Consider the following 14958-nt stretch of genomic DNA (forward strand, 5'->3'; position numbering starts at 1 on the left):
TCAGGACAGGTGTTTGGTTTTTTTCTTTTTTTATAAATATGAATATATATAATCTATATATCCCTGTGCATACACCATGTGGGTGCTAACATGGAGACCGTGGCCAACGTTGGCCACAAAGCTTCAGGACCCAGAATGAGGATTTGACTGGAAAATCAACATAAAAGCACTGGTGTAATTCTGAAAACCAGTGGCCTCGCTTTTTGGCTTTTGCAAAAGGTGTTTGTTTGTTTGTTTGTTTTTTGGATTGTACTTTTTTGGTTCATGACTGTGCCTGTAGATGGCTGTTACTTTGACTCTTTTCATCAGGGCCCAAGCTGAATTCACAATTTCTTTTTCCAGTATTTGCTTCAACTTACTATGATTTATTCTTGAAACTTAAAAGTGAGCCTCTTTAAAGCAAGCAAGTGGCCAGTACCACCAGGGAAACTAGAGGATGGATACCACACAAACTTCTTGTATAAAAACATGAATGCTGAAATGTTTCCAACTTTTTTAATTTAATAAACCTTGTAACCACATTTAAATGGTCTAAAATCCATAGCATTGTAGTCATGGCAACATGCTAAATTTTCTCATACAACTAAACCTTACGGGAAGGTGAGGGAGGGGTTGTACATTTCCCATTGTAAAATAAGTGTTTGAATGTTCTGTACTGCTAATGAAATGACTTTCTCTATGTCCAGGAGTCCTCCAGTGAAATAACTATGCACTACTTTACATTTCATGAGGATGCACAAAAAAAAAAAAAAGTATTACATTTTTAGTTGCTGTTTGTACCAACCTTGAATTACAAATGTTTAACAACAACAAATCAAAAACCCTATTTCTATTTGAGTTTTTAATACTGAGTAGCAACTCTGAAGTCTTAATTCCTTTTTTGTTATTTCTTTGTGAGTTTACATTTTTAAATTGTTTAACTTTCTTAATTTAGTAATTAAAAAGAGAGCATTTTACATTTGAATTTTTTTTTTTTTGTTCATTTGTTTGAATCATGGAAGGTACTCTAGGAGTGACATGTGTGTTCCACACCCAGTGGTAAGGACTCACCTGGAAATTTAACCATTGTGCAATGACTTCCAAATGACAGAAACATTCAAAACAGCTAGAATGAGGGTTTTTTCCACCCAGAAAGTCTAGACCATTGTCTAGTTAATTCAGAGGATCATTAAAGCAGGAGTAGACATACAGTAACATTTTAACTTATCAGACATTTTCTCTTAACTGGAATTTTCTGTGTCCCCGTTGTAGAAGAATCTTTCTCCTCCTGGAGTTAGTACATGCTTCCCAGTGCCCCTCCACCTCTGTAGTGAAGTTGCTAAGCAGGGAAACAGCTTGGTGTGGCAGATGGGGCAGGGGGTGGACGGGGCCAGCCTGGCTCTGCCCTCCTTCAGCTGCTTTCATTCGACAGTCACCTGAAGTCGCTCCCTTTCAGGTCCTGTCTATAGAAATGAGGGAGTTGGATGAGATTTGCTATAGGTTCCTACATCTGAGATCCTGGGATTCTAAGATCACTGAGGTCATGTGGAATTATACAAAGAGGACAGTTTTCTTGGTGATATAGCCTTTATATGTTTAGAAAGTTTCCAGCATTTTTTAAGTGAAGCAGCGATTTTTCTGACTAACCCAAGTTTTTATGGCATTGGTTTGGTATTAATACAATTGCTAAATTGACAAAATTTAATAAAATTTCAAATATCTTTTTACATACAATTATTATCACAGTACTGGGCAGTTTTTTTTAATACTGTTCTAGACGTGTTTAAAGATGTAACTGTGTTTTTCATCTTTACATCCCAATAGGTTGGATAATTTTCAGGTACTCTCTAGGGAGGTTTTGTGTATGTTTCTGACTCAGTCATTCAAAAAAGATCTGAAAAAATCACAACAGCCTGTTTTAGACAGATTTTTAAAGGAAAACAGTCTCTTCAAAGTATAGCCTTTAATTCATCCATTGAGTTAACTGTGAGTTCTCTTATGTGAAGCAAAACTCGAGACTTTGGCTAACTCGAGGACACACTTAAGAAATGCATCTTGCTGGAACTGTTCTGAAACAGAGTAGGGTTGCAGAATAAAGGTAAAAGTAGCCATGAATATGAAGAAATCAGAGACATTTCAGGTGTTTTCTTCCAAGCAGCTTATGAGTTGTCAAGAGATCTCCCTGATGCAGACTAGTCCAGGCAAATGAGACCTCACTTCCAGGGAGTCCCCACACCTCCCAAAAGGTTTAGAAGTCTGGGGAGAGGAAACTGAACCCACTGACCCAAAAAGTTCTCTTGTATCTTGATAGGTGCCTTAGTGGCAAGTGATGGTGAAATGTCTGTTTTGTCTTTTATAACCTGGCAGTGAGTAAGGATTTGCTCTGTTCCCTCCGGAAAGCTGGCATCTGGCATTGCTGGGCTGCACAGGGAGGCTTCCTAATAATCTAGCTGATTCTACTTCCTTAAAATCAAATTGTAAACCTGCCGGAGAAGACGACTTGACAAAGCTCAGATGCTGTAAATGAGACAGAGTGGTTTCTGTTCCGCCATGCTCATGCCTCGCTCTCTCCTCTGAGTCTGCTTTGTTACACGTGTACTGATGGGCCAGAAGGACCTGAGAGAGGACCAGTAGAGGCCGGGTCTCCCCTGTGGTAGAGCATTAAGGTGTAGACTGAAGCCACGATGCATTTGGCTCTGCCTCGTTCATGGCAAAGAAAGGTGTATGAGGATCCTGGCACTTCCACAAGAAGAGTGAAGGGTGTTCACAATCCCTCCAATACAGCCACACAACTGAAGATTCCCCGACAAGCACAAGAGGGTATTTACCTGCCTTGAGAAAGACGGGAATCCTCCTGTGGCTAAATCTTGGCACCAGAGGATTTTTCTAGTAGCACTGGAGCTGCAAAATCTTACCTGAAATTTCCTATGGGACTTTGAGAATGTATACCATATTAAATGGCATGGTTCTTTCATGAGTGCTGGAAGAAGGTAAGGTTTTCTGCAGGATTCAGAGGAGGACGGACTGAAGCCCACAGCATGAGGTATGTCATCTGCTGTTTTGTCACAGCTCTGGACAAGAGACCTCACTTGACAAAATAGGAATTTCCTAACAAGTTGCATTGGTATAAAAATGGCGTTCGGTCACTTCGGTTCTGAAAGGTATTTTAATAGGTTTAGATAAGTTTCGTTGGCTTTCTAATCACTATATATTATATGATTGGAATTCAATTCGGTGATTAAAATATTTGCTGGAAAGGAAGGAGAGAATAAGCAGGGAGGGAGGGAGGGAGGAAGTAATTGAGGGGAAGGAAGGGGGAGTGAGGAGAAAGGAGGTTCAAACAAATTCTCACTCTAAAAATTATATTGTAGGGTATGAATTTACTAAGGCAGGTACCAATAGTATGTTTATTTCATTCCTCAAAAATAGATTGCAACTCCAGAGAAGAAAACAATGAAAAATTATCTTTGCGATATCAAATGAAGCTTCACAGTTTATATATATACCTAGATTCTCAGAAATTTTTGACAATAAATTCCTAAAGCATACCTCTTTCTTTCCAAACATGCAAAATATTCAGAATCCCATGGGTGGTGATGGAGATATACCTTATTTTTTTAATTAATTCTGGGGACTAGAAATAAAAATAAGTGGCTTTCCAGTGTGACAGGGATGATTCTATGGAGACTGTGATCAGTAAAAAATGACTGCTCCCCCAGCAGCCAGAATACTATGCTCCTTTCCAGAAGACTTCTCTTTAATAATACGTTTAATAATGTGACTCGTCTCTTAATGCATTTTCCCTACCAGATTATGAGCTCCTTGAGAACAGAAACTGCCTAGCTTGTTCATCACTCTACTCCTGCACCAAGGGCAGTGATGGTAGATGCTGGCTGGTAGATGCTGATGGTAGATGTTGGCTGAGTGGGTGGATGGCTAGATGGATGATGCCATCCTGTGGGGTGAAAGGTACATCAATGAATAACATAGTTACCTTAGGGCCTGCTAGGCACCCTGGGATTTGCTGTGAGCTGCCCGAGGCACTAGCATTGCCATCGTGAATGTGTGCTCGTGACTTGAGGACCCAGTCTGTAGCTTGAAGTGAACACCATTAGTGTTTCCTGAATCTTCCCCCGGAACTCATCCACACATCAATGGGAATGAACCTGTACCCCTTGGGACCTGGGGCCTTCAAAATCTCATTCTAACGTTTGTGCATTTTATGAAAAAATTGATATTTTCCTAAGATACCCATTTTTTGTCTTCACATAGAATTCTTTTCCCATCCTTCAGATTGTGCATTGTTTACAAGTCTATGGCTTGTAATATGCCTGGCAAAACTCTGTCATGACCCGGGGAGTCCATATACCCTGCTTGAGAATCACAGGATGAAGATCTTGTCCATAAGATACTACTGCTAACATGGAAATATTGTAGTTGGGAGAGGTAATCTTAACCAAACTAATATAGATTCTCTATATTTGATTCCCATTTTTCACCCAGCAAAGAACAGCCCCCTGACTGAGAATGGGACAGAAGATGGGAGGGTTTGATCATAGGAAGAGGAAAATCATCCAGAACTGCCTAGAAGTGAATGTCTGATCAGGTCAGCCTGCTGGTCCAAGATGGCAGCAATTTGGGGAAGACAAGCTAGAGACATTGGACAAAGAGGAAGAAACCAGAACTGGGGTGAAAGGAGCCCTTTGCTGAGGCTATTCAAGGCCATGGGATGGCCACCAAAGAGATGACTTTGGTTATGTGTAAGGACTTCATTTCTTCTGCAAACATTTTTTGAGTACTTATTATGGGTTAGACCCTGTGCTTAGCACTAGAAAGCTAAGGAGACAATTAATATTCCCAGTCTAGTTGCTCAGTCGTGTCCGACTTTGCAACCCCATGAACTGTAGCCTACCAGGCTCCTCCATCCATAGGATTTCCCAGGCAAGGATATTGGAGTGGGTTGCCATTACCTTCTCCAGTGAGATGGAGGTCCATAAAAGATAGTCGCAATAAGCTCTCTGTTAGGAGGAAACAAAAGGGGCAGCAAAGGAGTGCCAAATGGCCCAGAATTGGGAATTCAAGGGAGGCTTCCTGGAGGAGTGGGTGCCTAAAAGACAAGCAGAGATGGATTATGTAATGCTTAATGGTAGGCTCAGCATTTTTTGCCTTGAGTTGTATTTTCTTCTAATCCCCAATCTCAATCAGGGGCCAGCTCTAAATACAGAATGTGCTTTGAATATAGAAGGTATTCAACAAATGCATCTAAATGAAGAGAAACCAAAACCAAGCAAAAAAAATCTAATTCTCCTTCCTCCCGCTCCCCAAACACAGACATTAAAAGGTATGTAGGTAACATCGTTTATTCTGATTATTGTGCTGCTAACTACCCGGATGGGAGATAATACCGTAAAAGGACAGAATAAGGTTTCCGGCAGGTTTTTGACTCCAGTGTCCTAGTTGGAATGTGGTTTGAACTATATAGAGTATGAGAATAAGAGAATTGCAGGACTTGTACACTTCCCTCCTAAGAATAATTAGTAGGGGGTTTTCTCCCACTGGTGACCCTGTTGTCATTCATTCTTCCCCTCCCATTTAAGAGGCTATTTTGTTTGAATCATCAGGTAATATGTAAATTCATGAAAGCAGGTATATATTAGCAGATGCAAGGCATTCTGGTTGGTTGTTTTGTTTATTTTTTTCCTTTAGTTAATTATCAAGTGCTTGCTCTGTAATAATCAATGAGCAGCTAATTGGAAGTAAGAGGGAATGAAATGGGTATTATTCAGATAGTGTTTTTAACAGAAGGCATACAAGTAATACTGTGGGGAAATATTACTAAATAGCAAGAGATTTATCATGTGCGTGTGTGTATGTGTGTGTGTGTTTACAAAAGGATCCATTTAAAGCCAGATATGTGAATCCTTTCATTCTCAGACTCCTCCCAAGGGGTAAGTGCTGGAAGATGACAAGAGAGAAGCGGAGCCCCTAGAGATCGCCCTGGAACCAAACCACCCTAAATGGAGCCGGGAGGTCTGTCAATTCCCAGAGAGCAACGAGGAAATGGTAAGCAAATGGCGGCAGTTGCCTAGAGAATTAGGGAATGAATAACAATGCTATATGGTAAATTAACCATGTTACATTGTGCACAGCAAAGTGATGGAAAAACCCTGTTAAAAATTGAATAATAATTTGCCCACATCATTTACGTAAAATGCATAATTTTCCTACTTCAGTGGACTTTAGTTTGATTTAAAATATGAACAACTCCAGTCCTGTTCACCAAAGCATAGTTTTTGAGATAATTGGGAAGGGGGAAAGGAATCAGACCATAATCAGCACAATCCTATGTGAACCACTTCACCTCCCGCCTCACCTGTGCGTTTCAGAAAATATTTGTTTATACCTTCCTGAAGGTCTCTAAGTGAAAGTGCAGGCATTCATCACTGTCACCACTATCACCAAACCATGACCTCACCATGTTCGAGAGGGGGGAAGCAATGCTTCATTCTATTCAATATTTTTCTGCTCTAATTCAAATAAGTACTTATTTCTGGATACTAGGGAAAATGGAAACGTAGCAAAGCTGTACTTAAAACAGCAAGCCAGGAACAAAAGCAACATGTGCAGCCGAAGGAGACCTTGGAAGATGCGTAGATAAAACAAAAAGCTGTGCTTGGCTGGGACTCTGTTTTGGAATCAGATGCAAAATGGAGAACGTTGTTCCAGTTGTAAAGATTTTGCAGTCCATAATATCTGGAATAGAAAGGCATCATGTCATCTACCTTGACATTCAGAAGCTGTGCTATTGCTATGAGTTATGATACTTGTTCCTGAACCAGAGTGGTCAGAGGTGGGGTGGAATTCCTATGGTGGACCAGAATTTAAGCTCCACTTAAACAGTGCTTTCCCATGACAATCACTGTCCATTTTCCTTCCCCCACCTGCCCCCGCTCCCCACCCCCACCAGAACCATAGAAGTTTTATTTAGATATTCACTCATTCTCTTCATCCCCATCTCTCTACAAAGGGCCATTATTTACTTATTATATTCAGCCGTTAAATGTCAACTTTTTAGGACAAATGTATAGCTGACTCTCTCTGCTTCTCATGAAGACTCCTTTTGTTGGCCAAATCCTATTAAAGCCTCGCTGACCCCAAGAAGTTGAATCTGAACCCCACAAATCTCAATACTTTTTATCTCTTGGGTGCTCATTTTGGTTGAGCAAAGGGGCCTCCCTCAATTCTAAGACTCCTCCCCACTTCCTCCTTTTCTCCTAGTAACTCTTGCCACTGGCCAAAGATTTATTAGTCTTTATTTGTCCCTATGCCTCTTGCCACTAGCTATAAATTGCCTTTTTGCAAATTAGAAAAAGCTACCCTACCTCAAGACACTTTGCTGCCATCTGCCAGAAAACTATTGTAATAAATATGCCAAGAGCTCATGACTAGAATGTGAATGGTGCCCCCTAGAATCGTGCAGTATACAGCTGGCACAACTGTATGTGACAACCCTGTACTTGGAAATCGCCTGAGCTATCCTGGAAGCTGGTTGTATAAATAAGAACACAGTAGGTCAGTCTTGCCTTTTTATGACAGTTGGCAATTTCAAAATCTGAATCACTTGGCCATGATCAAAAATTACTGAGAGGCAATTTCTGGAAGAGACTGAGAGCCCCTAGGTAGCAGTACTCATAAGAATAAAGGGTTCTTATTCAGCCCGAGATTTGGCCTACTGGTTGGGTATATACAGCCCAAACCACCTTGGCTTGATTTTCAGGAAGCATCACTGGTAAGTCTCAGTGTTGAGGGTAAAGGAGGAAAATGAACTTGGCTTATGTTTAAGTCAACCTTTCCCTCTCCCTGGCATTGGCTGCTTCATTCTTGTTGATCGCCCATCTGTTCCCCTCCCTCCTTCACATTCAGTACAACCTGCATGTTCTAGTGATCTTTTGCCATGAAACAAACTACCCCAAAACTTAGTGGCAGAAATAGAAGCAGTCATTTATTTTGCTCACAAGTCTGCAATTTGGACAACATTCGTCAGGGACATCTCTGCTCCACCTGGCATCAACTAGGGCATCCCCGTGTGGCTGGAGGACCTGCCTTCCCAATGGTGTACACACGGCCCCTGAGTTGATGCTGGCTCCTGCCAGGAGTTTGGCTGGGGCTCTTGCCAAGGGCTTTGGTTCCTCTCCACTTGGGCTCCCAGGTGGCTGTGGGGGCTTGCTCACACCATGGAGCTCATGCTAAACCACCAGTTGAACCACCCCAACTGACTCCTCATGAAGCAGAGACAAGCTGCCCCTACCAAAAGTAAAGTGAAAGTGAAAGTGTTAGTCACTCAGTTGTGTCTGACTCTTAGTGACCCCATGGAGTGTAGCCCGCCAGACTTCCCTGTGCGTGGAATTCTCCTGGCAAAGACACTGAAGAAGATTGCCATTTCCTTTTCCAGGGGATCTTGCCCCCACCAAACCTTGCCCAAATTTCCAATTTCTGAAAAAAATAAATGGCTGGTTTTAAGCCACTGAAGTTTGGAGTGGTTTGTTTTGCAGCGATAGATCACCAAAATGCACAGGTGGAATATGATGTGGATCCATTCCTACATCTTCCTATGATGCCTGTAGGTGCATGGAGTAAAGGAAGCTAAAAAAAAAAAAAAAAAAACTACATTTCCCAGACTCTCTTACCATGAGGGTCATGAGTGTCCGTCAGGCCATCCTAGTTAGACATAGCAGCACAGAGTTTGGAAGGCAAAAGTGAGACAGAAGCCAAGTTCCTACAGGTTTTGTGTGTTTTCTGTTGGAAAGCAAGGCCATGGGGCCACCGACGTCCAATCTCCAGCTTCACGGGCGTCAGGAGTCAGTTGAGGTGGCAGTGGGTCCTGCATGTCCCAGCATGCAGGCAGATGTTCCCAGTTGTCTGACCAAATGCTGTGGTATTGCAGCCACCGTGTTCTTGGGGTCAACAGTGCCAGCGGCAGCCCCTGAGTCCCACCTTCCTGAAAGTGAAAGATGTGGCAGTGGTGAGGTCAGCTCTGCCACATTCTGGGGATCATTCCTAGAAATCCGGCATAGAGCCTTCTTTTCCAGCCAGTCAGCAAGTTTGTAATTCCACCTTTTTGCTTAAAAACCCTAGTCGGGTTCCTATTTCCTATATTAATCCTTCAACTTATGAATCCTGCACACTGATCCCTTCTCAGCCACCACTGTTCTTCCTTGCTTTCTCTCATGTACTCACTCCTTTGACAAATATTTGTGGCATACCTTCTCCACCTAGACAGCATATTAAAAAGTAGAGACATCACTTTGCCAACTAAGTTCCATATAGTCAAAGCTATGGTTTTTCCAGTAGTCACATACAGATGTGAGAGTTGAACCATAAAGGAGGCTGAGCGCTGAAGAATTGATGCTTTTGTACTGTGGTCCTAGAGAAGATTCTTGAGAGTCCCTTTGACAGCAGGGAGATCAAACCAGCCAATCCTAAAAGATCAAGCCAGTCAGGCCTAAAGGAAATCAACCCTGAATATTCATTGGAAGTTCTGATACTGAAGCTGAAGCTCCAATACTTTGGCCACCTGGTGCAAAGAGCTGACTCACTGGAAAAGACCCTGAAGCTAGGAAAGACTGAAGGCAATAGAAGGGGAAGACAGAGGATGAGATGGTTGGATGGCATCATCAAGTCAAAGTACATGAGTCTGAGCAAATTCCGGCAGATGGTGAAGGACAGGGAAGCCTGACATGCTGCAGTCCATGGGGTCCCAAAGAGTCAGATACAACTGAGTGACTGAACAACAACTCCACTGCCAGGCACTGTGCTACACCCTGGAGAAGAATCTGTGAACTAAACAAACGTTGGCACCACCCCCATGGAAGGAACCGAGACACAGACCCAGAAACAGCAAACTACAACCCTCAGGCCAAGTCAGCCCCTACCCATTTTTGTGGAAAAGTTTTCTTAGCACACCACCATGCCCATTCACTTCTGTCTTGGCTCTGGCCAGTGTTTCGCTACAATGGCAAAGTTGAACAGTTGCAACAGAGACTCTATGACCCACAGAGCTGAAAATATTTACCACCTAGCCTTTCATAGAAAAAGTTAGCCAACTCCTGCATTAAACAAATAAAACTCCAAGTCAGGCTCCTGTTGTACCCACATCCAATCAATCACTCTGTCAGTTCTGCAGGCACACACGCCAAGCTCAACTCTGAGCACTCCATGAGAACCATCTTACTTAATTCTCCCAACAGCCTTTGGAACATACTGTTAAAATCAGAAAGCGTGGGGAGAGGCTGGGGTTGGGGTGTCTGAGTAGTTGGTAAAGCTTTAATGGAGATGAAAATCCCAGGAGGAGGAGCTAAGAGTAGGCAGGAGCTGGTGGACTCGGTGTCGACTCGGGTGGGTGAGGCCCCCAGGGACACCTGTGAGAGGCTAGTTTTCGGTGTAGTGTGGTGGGGAAGCCTGATTTCAAGTCTGGCCGGATTTCAGGGTCAAATCACAACTCTTCCACTATTAACTGTGTGGCTTTAGTTACTTCACATCTCTAAGCCCCTTAGCTTCCGTCTCCTCACAAGTCAAGTGGGCTCTTGTCAAACTGAAGTAAGGGAGTATGCATGCAGCCTCGAGCATAGGGCTGGGTCTGTGGAAGATGTCGGATCCATGTGGGCCCCTCCCCTTCATCTTTGGTCTGTCCTGTATGTGATGGAAAACTACCCTAAAATCTCAGCTGACATTGTGTTATTCTCCTCATTAGAAAACATGATGGCTTCCACCGGCCCCTGCTAGTGGAAGGAGACACTAGTTTGGAAAGGCTGCCCAGCACACACCTCCTTAAACTCCTCCCCGCCCCTCGCATTGCATTTTCTATTGAAAGTCAAGTTTTTACCATGAAACCCTCCTGATTACCAAAACAGCTGATGATACTGGGGACAGACGCCTGATAGGGGAACCAGTCCATTGACTGGCCACTAGCTAATGGAACCGTGTCCAAGAATCAAGAGGCTCTGGTAATGGATGCTGGGCCTACAGGTTAGGTTGAGTCAGGATCAGAGATGGCCCCATGGAGAGCAGAGCAAAGCAGTGGCTAGAGACCACCGGCCACCAAAGAGTGAGTGGCTGGGAACAGCTGCTGCTCAGCTCCTCCGTCAGCAGATCTAACACTACTTCCAGAGAAATACACCATTTCTCTGAGATTCCTCAAGCCCCTGCAGACACCATTTGTCCCTTGAGCTATTTCCAGGGAGTATAGGCCCCTGCAGTCCTGCTCCACTGTTTGCTTCATCTCTCCTGCTCCCTCCACCATCACCCCTGCCCTGGATTCTGTCTGAACTGCGCTGCCCACGACTGCTCAAGCACACTCTTCACTGTTCCAGCCTTTCCCTCTTGCCTGGAATGTTCTTTTGCCCTCTCTTCTCTTCTTAACCACCCATCCATCCTTGGAGGCCTCACTCAAACATCTCCTCCTTCCTCTCTGATCCCTCAGTCATAAATGGTGGCTTCTCCCAAGAGCTCCCCACGTTGGGCTCTGGTCTCCCCAGGGTCTCCTGCACCCTCCCCAAGTGCTCCTCCTCATCTCTGTGCTCACTGCCAGTAGGAAGTTGGCCCGTGCTAAACACTCAGATACAACAGTGAATTTACTCCAAGGGTTAGAAAACCTCAAATACGATCTGAGTTTCTTCCATAAAGACTATTATGCCAATATAAGGCATTGTTCATTAAAATGGAAATGCATTTAGAGAATGCTTCAGATTAAAGGGATAAAGATCAAAGGGTGCATTTTTGGCCAGGAGTTCTGAGTCTTACAGACCCAAATAAATTGTAGACATTTTATTTCCTGAACTGATTGGAACCATAACACTGGATTTGGTGCTGGAATATAAAACTTGCTGAAACTTTTAGCCTGGTGGAAAGTTTGTCGCCTCTTTATGGTAAATGGATGTTCTCATCTGACATTAAAGTGCCTGTGTCTCCTGCTGAAACAAGCTAGTCAATCTGGAAGGCCTGACTTGGAAGAAGCCTCCATCGTTGATGGGGAACCTGCAGAGCCTTGCCCTTAGTTAGAGTTTTAGGCACACCCGGCTCCCAGCAGATCAGGAAAGGGTGTGTCTGTTGCATGTGGACACATGTCCACTCAGGTTCAAGATCCTGCAGATCTGTGTTGAGAATAGAAAGCAGCTGTTCATGCAGACAGCACTCGAGACGCTGGCTGAGTTTTACAAATATTCAAGAATCTGTTCACCAGCATCCTGACCGTTGCTGTGGCCTGGCCACTCCTCTGGGTCCCTCTGCCCAGGGCTCATCCCTGGGCTTGCCCTCCCTGCCACACTCCCAGCCCAGCTGCCCAGGTTCCCTCTGGACCAGGGGTTGGGTTGGAGGGTTCTGGCTCATGGGGTGAGCCAAGCCTCTGCCCCTGAGTCCAGGGAGGGACGGACACACTGCTGGGAGGAGGGCCACCAAAAGGGCTCGTGATGGGAGCCCTCGGGACTCAGCAGGGGGCGCCCTGCTCCAGATAGGGCAGCAGGGTGGTCTCGGGCATGGGCCTTCAGCTTTCACAGAAGCCAGTCGGGCCAGGCAGACTTGGCCCAACTCAACCCCTGAGAAAGCAGGCCCCTGCCTCAACAGGGACAGTGACCTGCGGCCAGTCTTGTGGGGGCTGCTGAGAGGTTGGGCTGGGATTTGGGGAGCAGGACAACCTGACTCCCATCCCACCAGGTGAGATGCAGCTCACATCTCATCTCCTACCTGATCTGGGGCTGCAGAACAGGGCCTCTGCCTGGACCTCAACCCCAGCGCTTCAAAGAGATGCTGTTCTATTGGATTTGATGAACCTGACCTCTAGCAGAGCATCCCGGAAGGTCACTGACTTACATGGCACAAGGGACAGGTTTTCAAAGCAAACCCCTGATTTTATAGATGAAACCAAAAGAATACATTGACACTCCCATGTGCTTTATCCCCCACACCCTGACCTTGCTCTTTTCTTAATTAGAGTATCTCAGAGCCCAGGGCCTGCAGGGTCCTGGCCCTGGGCTGGCCATGGTGACAGATGTCCCCTCACTCCTTATGCCCTCTTTTGATAACCCTCAAGTACCCCCTCCACCCTTCAGAGACTCAAGTATGCTCCCCCAGAGGTGGGATGGAGAACACTGTGTATAGGAAATGCTAGCAACTGACAGGAACCTTCTCCAGAAGCTGAGAGACTCCAGAGCCTTGTGTCCCACCTGACCTCCTAAAAACTGAGAAACCCTTGGGTAAAGTTGTCCTCCACATCCGGCTCACAGGGGACATCCTACAGGTTGTCTTTGTCCCTGCCTAGTTCAGTGAGCAGCTCTTACCCTGGCTGGCCGCTTCCTTGCAAGGTAGTTGCTGACTCGGACAGCTAAGAGAACAGGGTCTGAAATTTCCATTAAATGCAAATCCCTAGACTCTTCTGATCTTGGGGCAAGATGCAAAAATGTCCATTTTCTTTTAATACATAATGATTTTCATTTTGATGGCACAAGTGATATGTGTGATACAGGTAACAGCTACTCTTGGGGTAAAACCAATAAGCATTCTGGAGAAAGAGATGGCAAACCACTCCAGTATTCTTGCCTGGAAAATCTCATGGATAGAGGAGCCTGGTGGGCTACAGTCCATGGTGTTGCAAAGAGTCGGACACGACTGAGCAACTGAGCACAATAAGTATTCACACAAAGCAATCCATGCCCCACTCCAACCGGCCCACCCCTTTCCAACGCCATAGCTTCCACAGGTTATCGCTTACCATCTTTGTTTGTGTCTTTGCAATCATCTTGGAGCACATTTACACGGGCAGGGCTTTTTCTTTACATGAGTGAAACACATGCACCGTGACTCTTCACTGAGGAATCTGTCTTGGAGAACTCTCCATGTCTACACATTGAGATTTGCTTTCTTCTTTTTAACAAATGGTATTCAACAGGATTCCATAGAATGAAACAGCATCATTCATTTAACCCTTCTCCCACTGATGGATAGTTATTTCCAGATTTTCACTGTTACAAACAACCTACATCCTTGCACCGTTTTTGGTGAACATCAGCAAGGATTTCTCTTGGAGAACTATCTAGAATTGGAATTGCTCAGGTATTCATTTTAATACATTCTTGAGTTTAATATATACTGCTGAATTGTCCCATCAAACCATTTAATCAGTGTATATACAAGTAAGTTATCATTCCTGGAATCTTCATTTTTTTAACAAGTGCCCAGATGATCTGGATGCAGGTGGCTAAGGACCATACTTTGAGGACATAGTGGTTATACCAACTGACCATGGCTGCAATAACACTACACTTAACAGAAGTTATTCCCAAACCCAGTGGCTTAAAATAACAAGTGTGGGGGCTTTTTTTCTCAGTGTGATCTATAGTTGGACCACAGCCCAGTGAGGTTTAGCTGGACTGCAGGCTCAGAGTTCCAAGTTACCCACTGGAGGACTTGGATCCAGGCTTCAGGTCAAGCTCTGTCTGCAGGCATCCCTAAGATCTCCCTATCCTCATCTTTTTCAGTCAGATTGGATTATGGCCTCATTTTAACTTACTCACCTCTCAAAGGTCTTATCTCCAAATACACATTGTGAAGCCCTGGGGGTAATATGAATCTTGTTGTTCAGTCGCTAGGTCCTGTCTAACTCTGCAACCTCATGGACTGTAGCACACCAGGATTTCCTCTCCTCCACTGTCTCCCAAAGTTTGCTAAAATTCATGTCCATTGAGTTGGTGATGCTATCTAACCATCTTATCCTCTGCCGCCTGCTTCTCCATTTGCTTTCAATCTTTCCCAGCATCAGGGTCTTTGCCAATGAGGTGGCTTTTTGCATCATGTGGCCAAAATATTGCAGCTTCAGCTTCAGCAATAATCCTTCCAATGAATATTCAGGATTTCTTTCCCTTAGGATTGACTGGTTTGATCTCCTTGCAGTCAAAGCGACTCTCAAGAGTCTTCTCCAGCACCACAATT

General features: G+C 44.4%; 1 long non-coding RNA gene across 1 annotated transcript; it reads right to left on the minus strand.

Annotated features, from left to right (window-relative positions):
• Positions 1–5323: 5323 nt before the first annotated feature.
• Positions 5324–8977, minus strand: LOC147365825 (uncharacterized). Its single transcript, XR_015132837.1, has 2 exons — positions 8667–8977; positions 5324–6732 (listed from the first exon to the last, which is right to left on the minus strand). It is a non-coding gene; the product is annotated as an uncharacterized LOC147365825 (long non-coding RNA).
• Between the last annotated feature and the right edge of the window lie 5981 nt (positions 8978–14958).

The sequence above is a fragment of the Bos grunniens genome, chromosome 9 (assembly GCF_055505025.1).
Source record: "Bos grunniens cultivar Pamir isolate PY7600 chromosome 9, Bosgru_T2T1.0, whole genome shotgun sequence".
Lineage (NCBI taxonomy): Eukaryota > Metazoa > Chordata > Mammalia > Artiodactyla > Bovidae > Bos > Bos grunniens.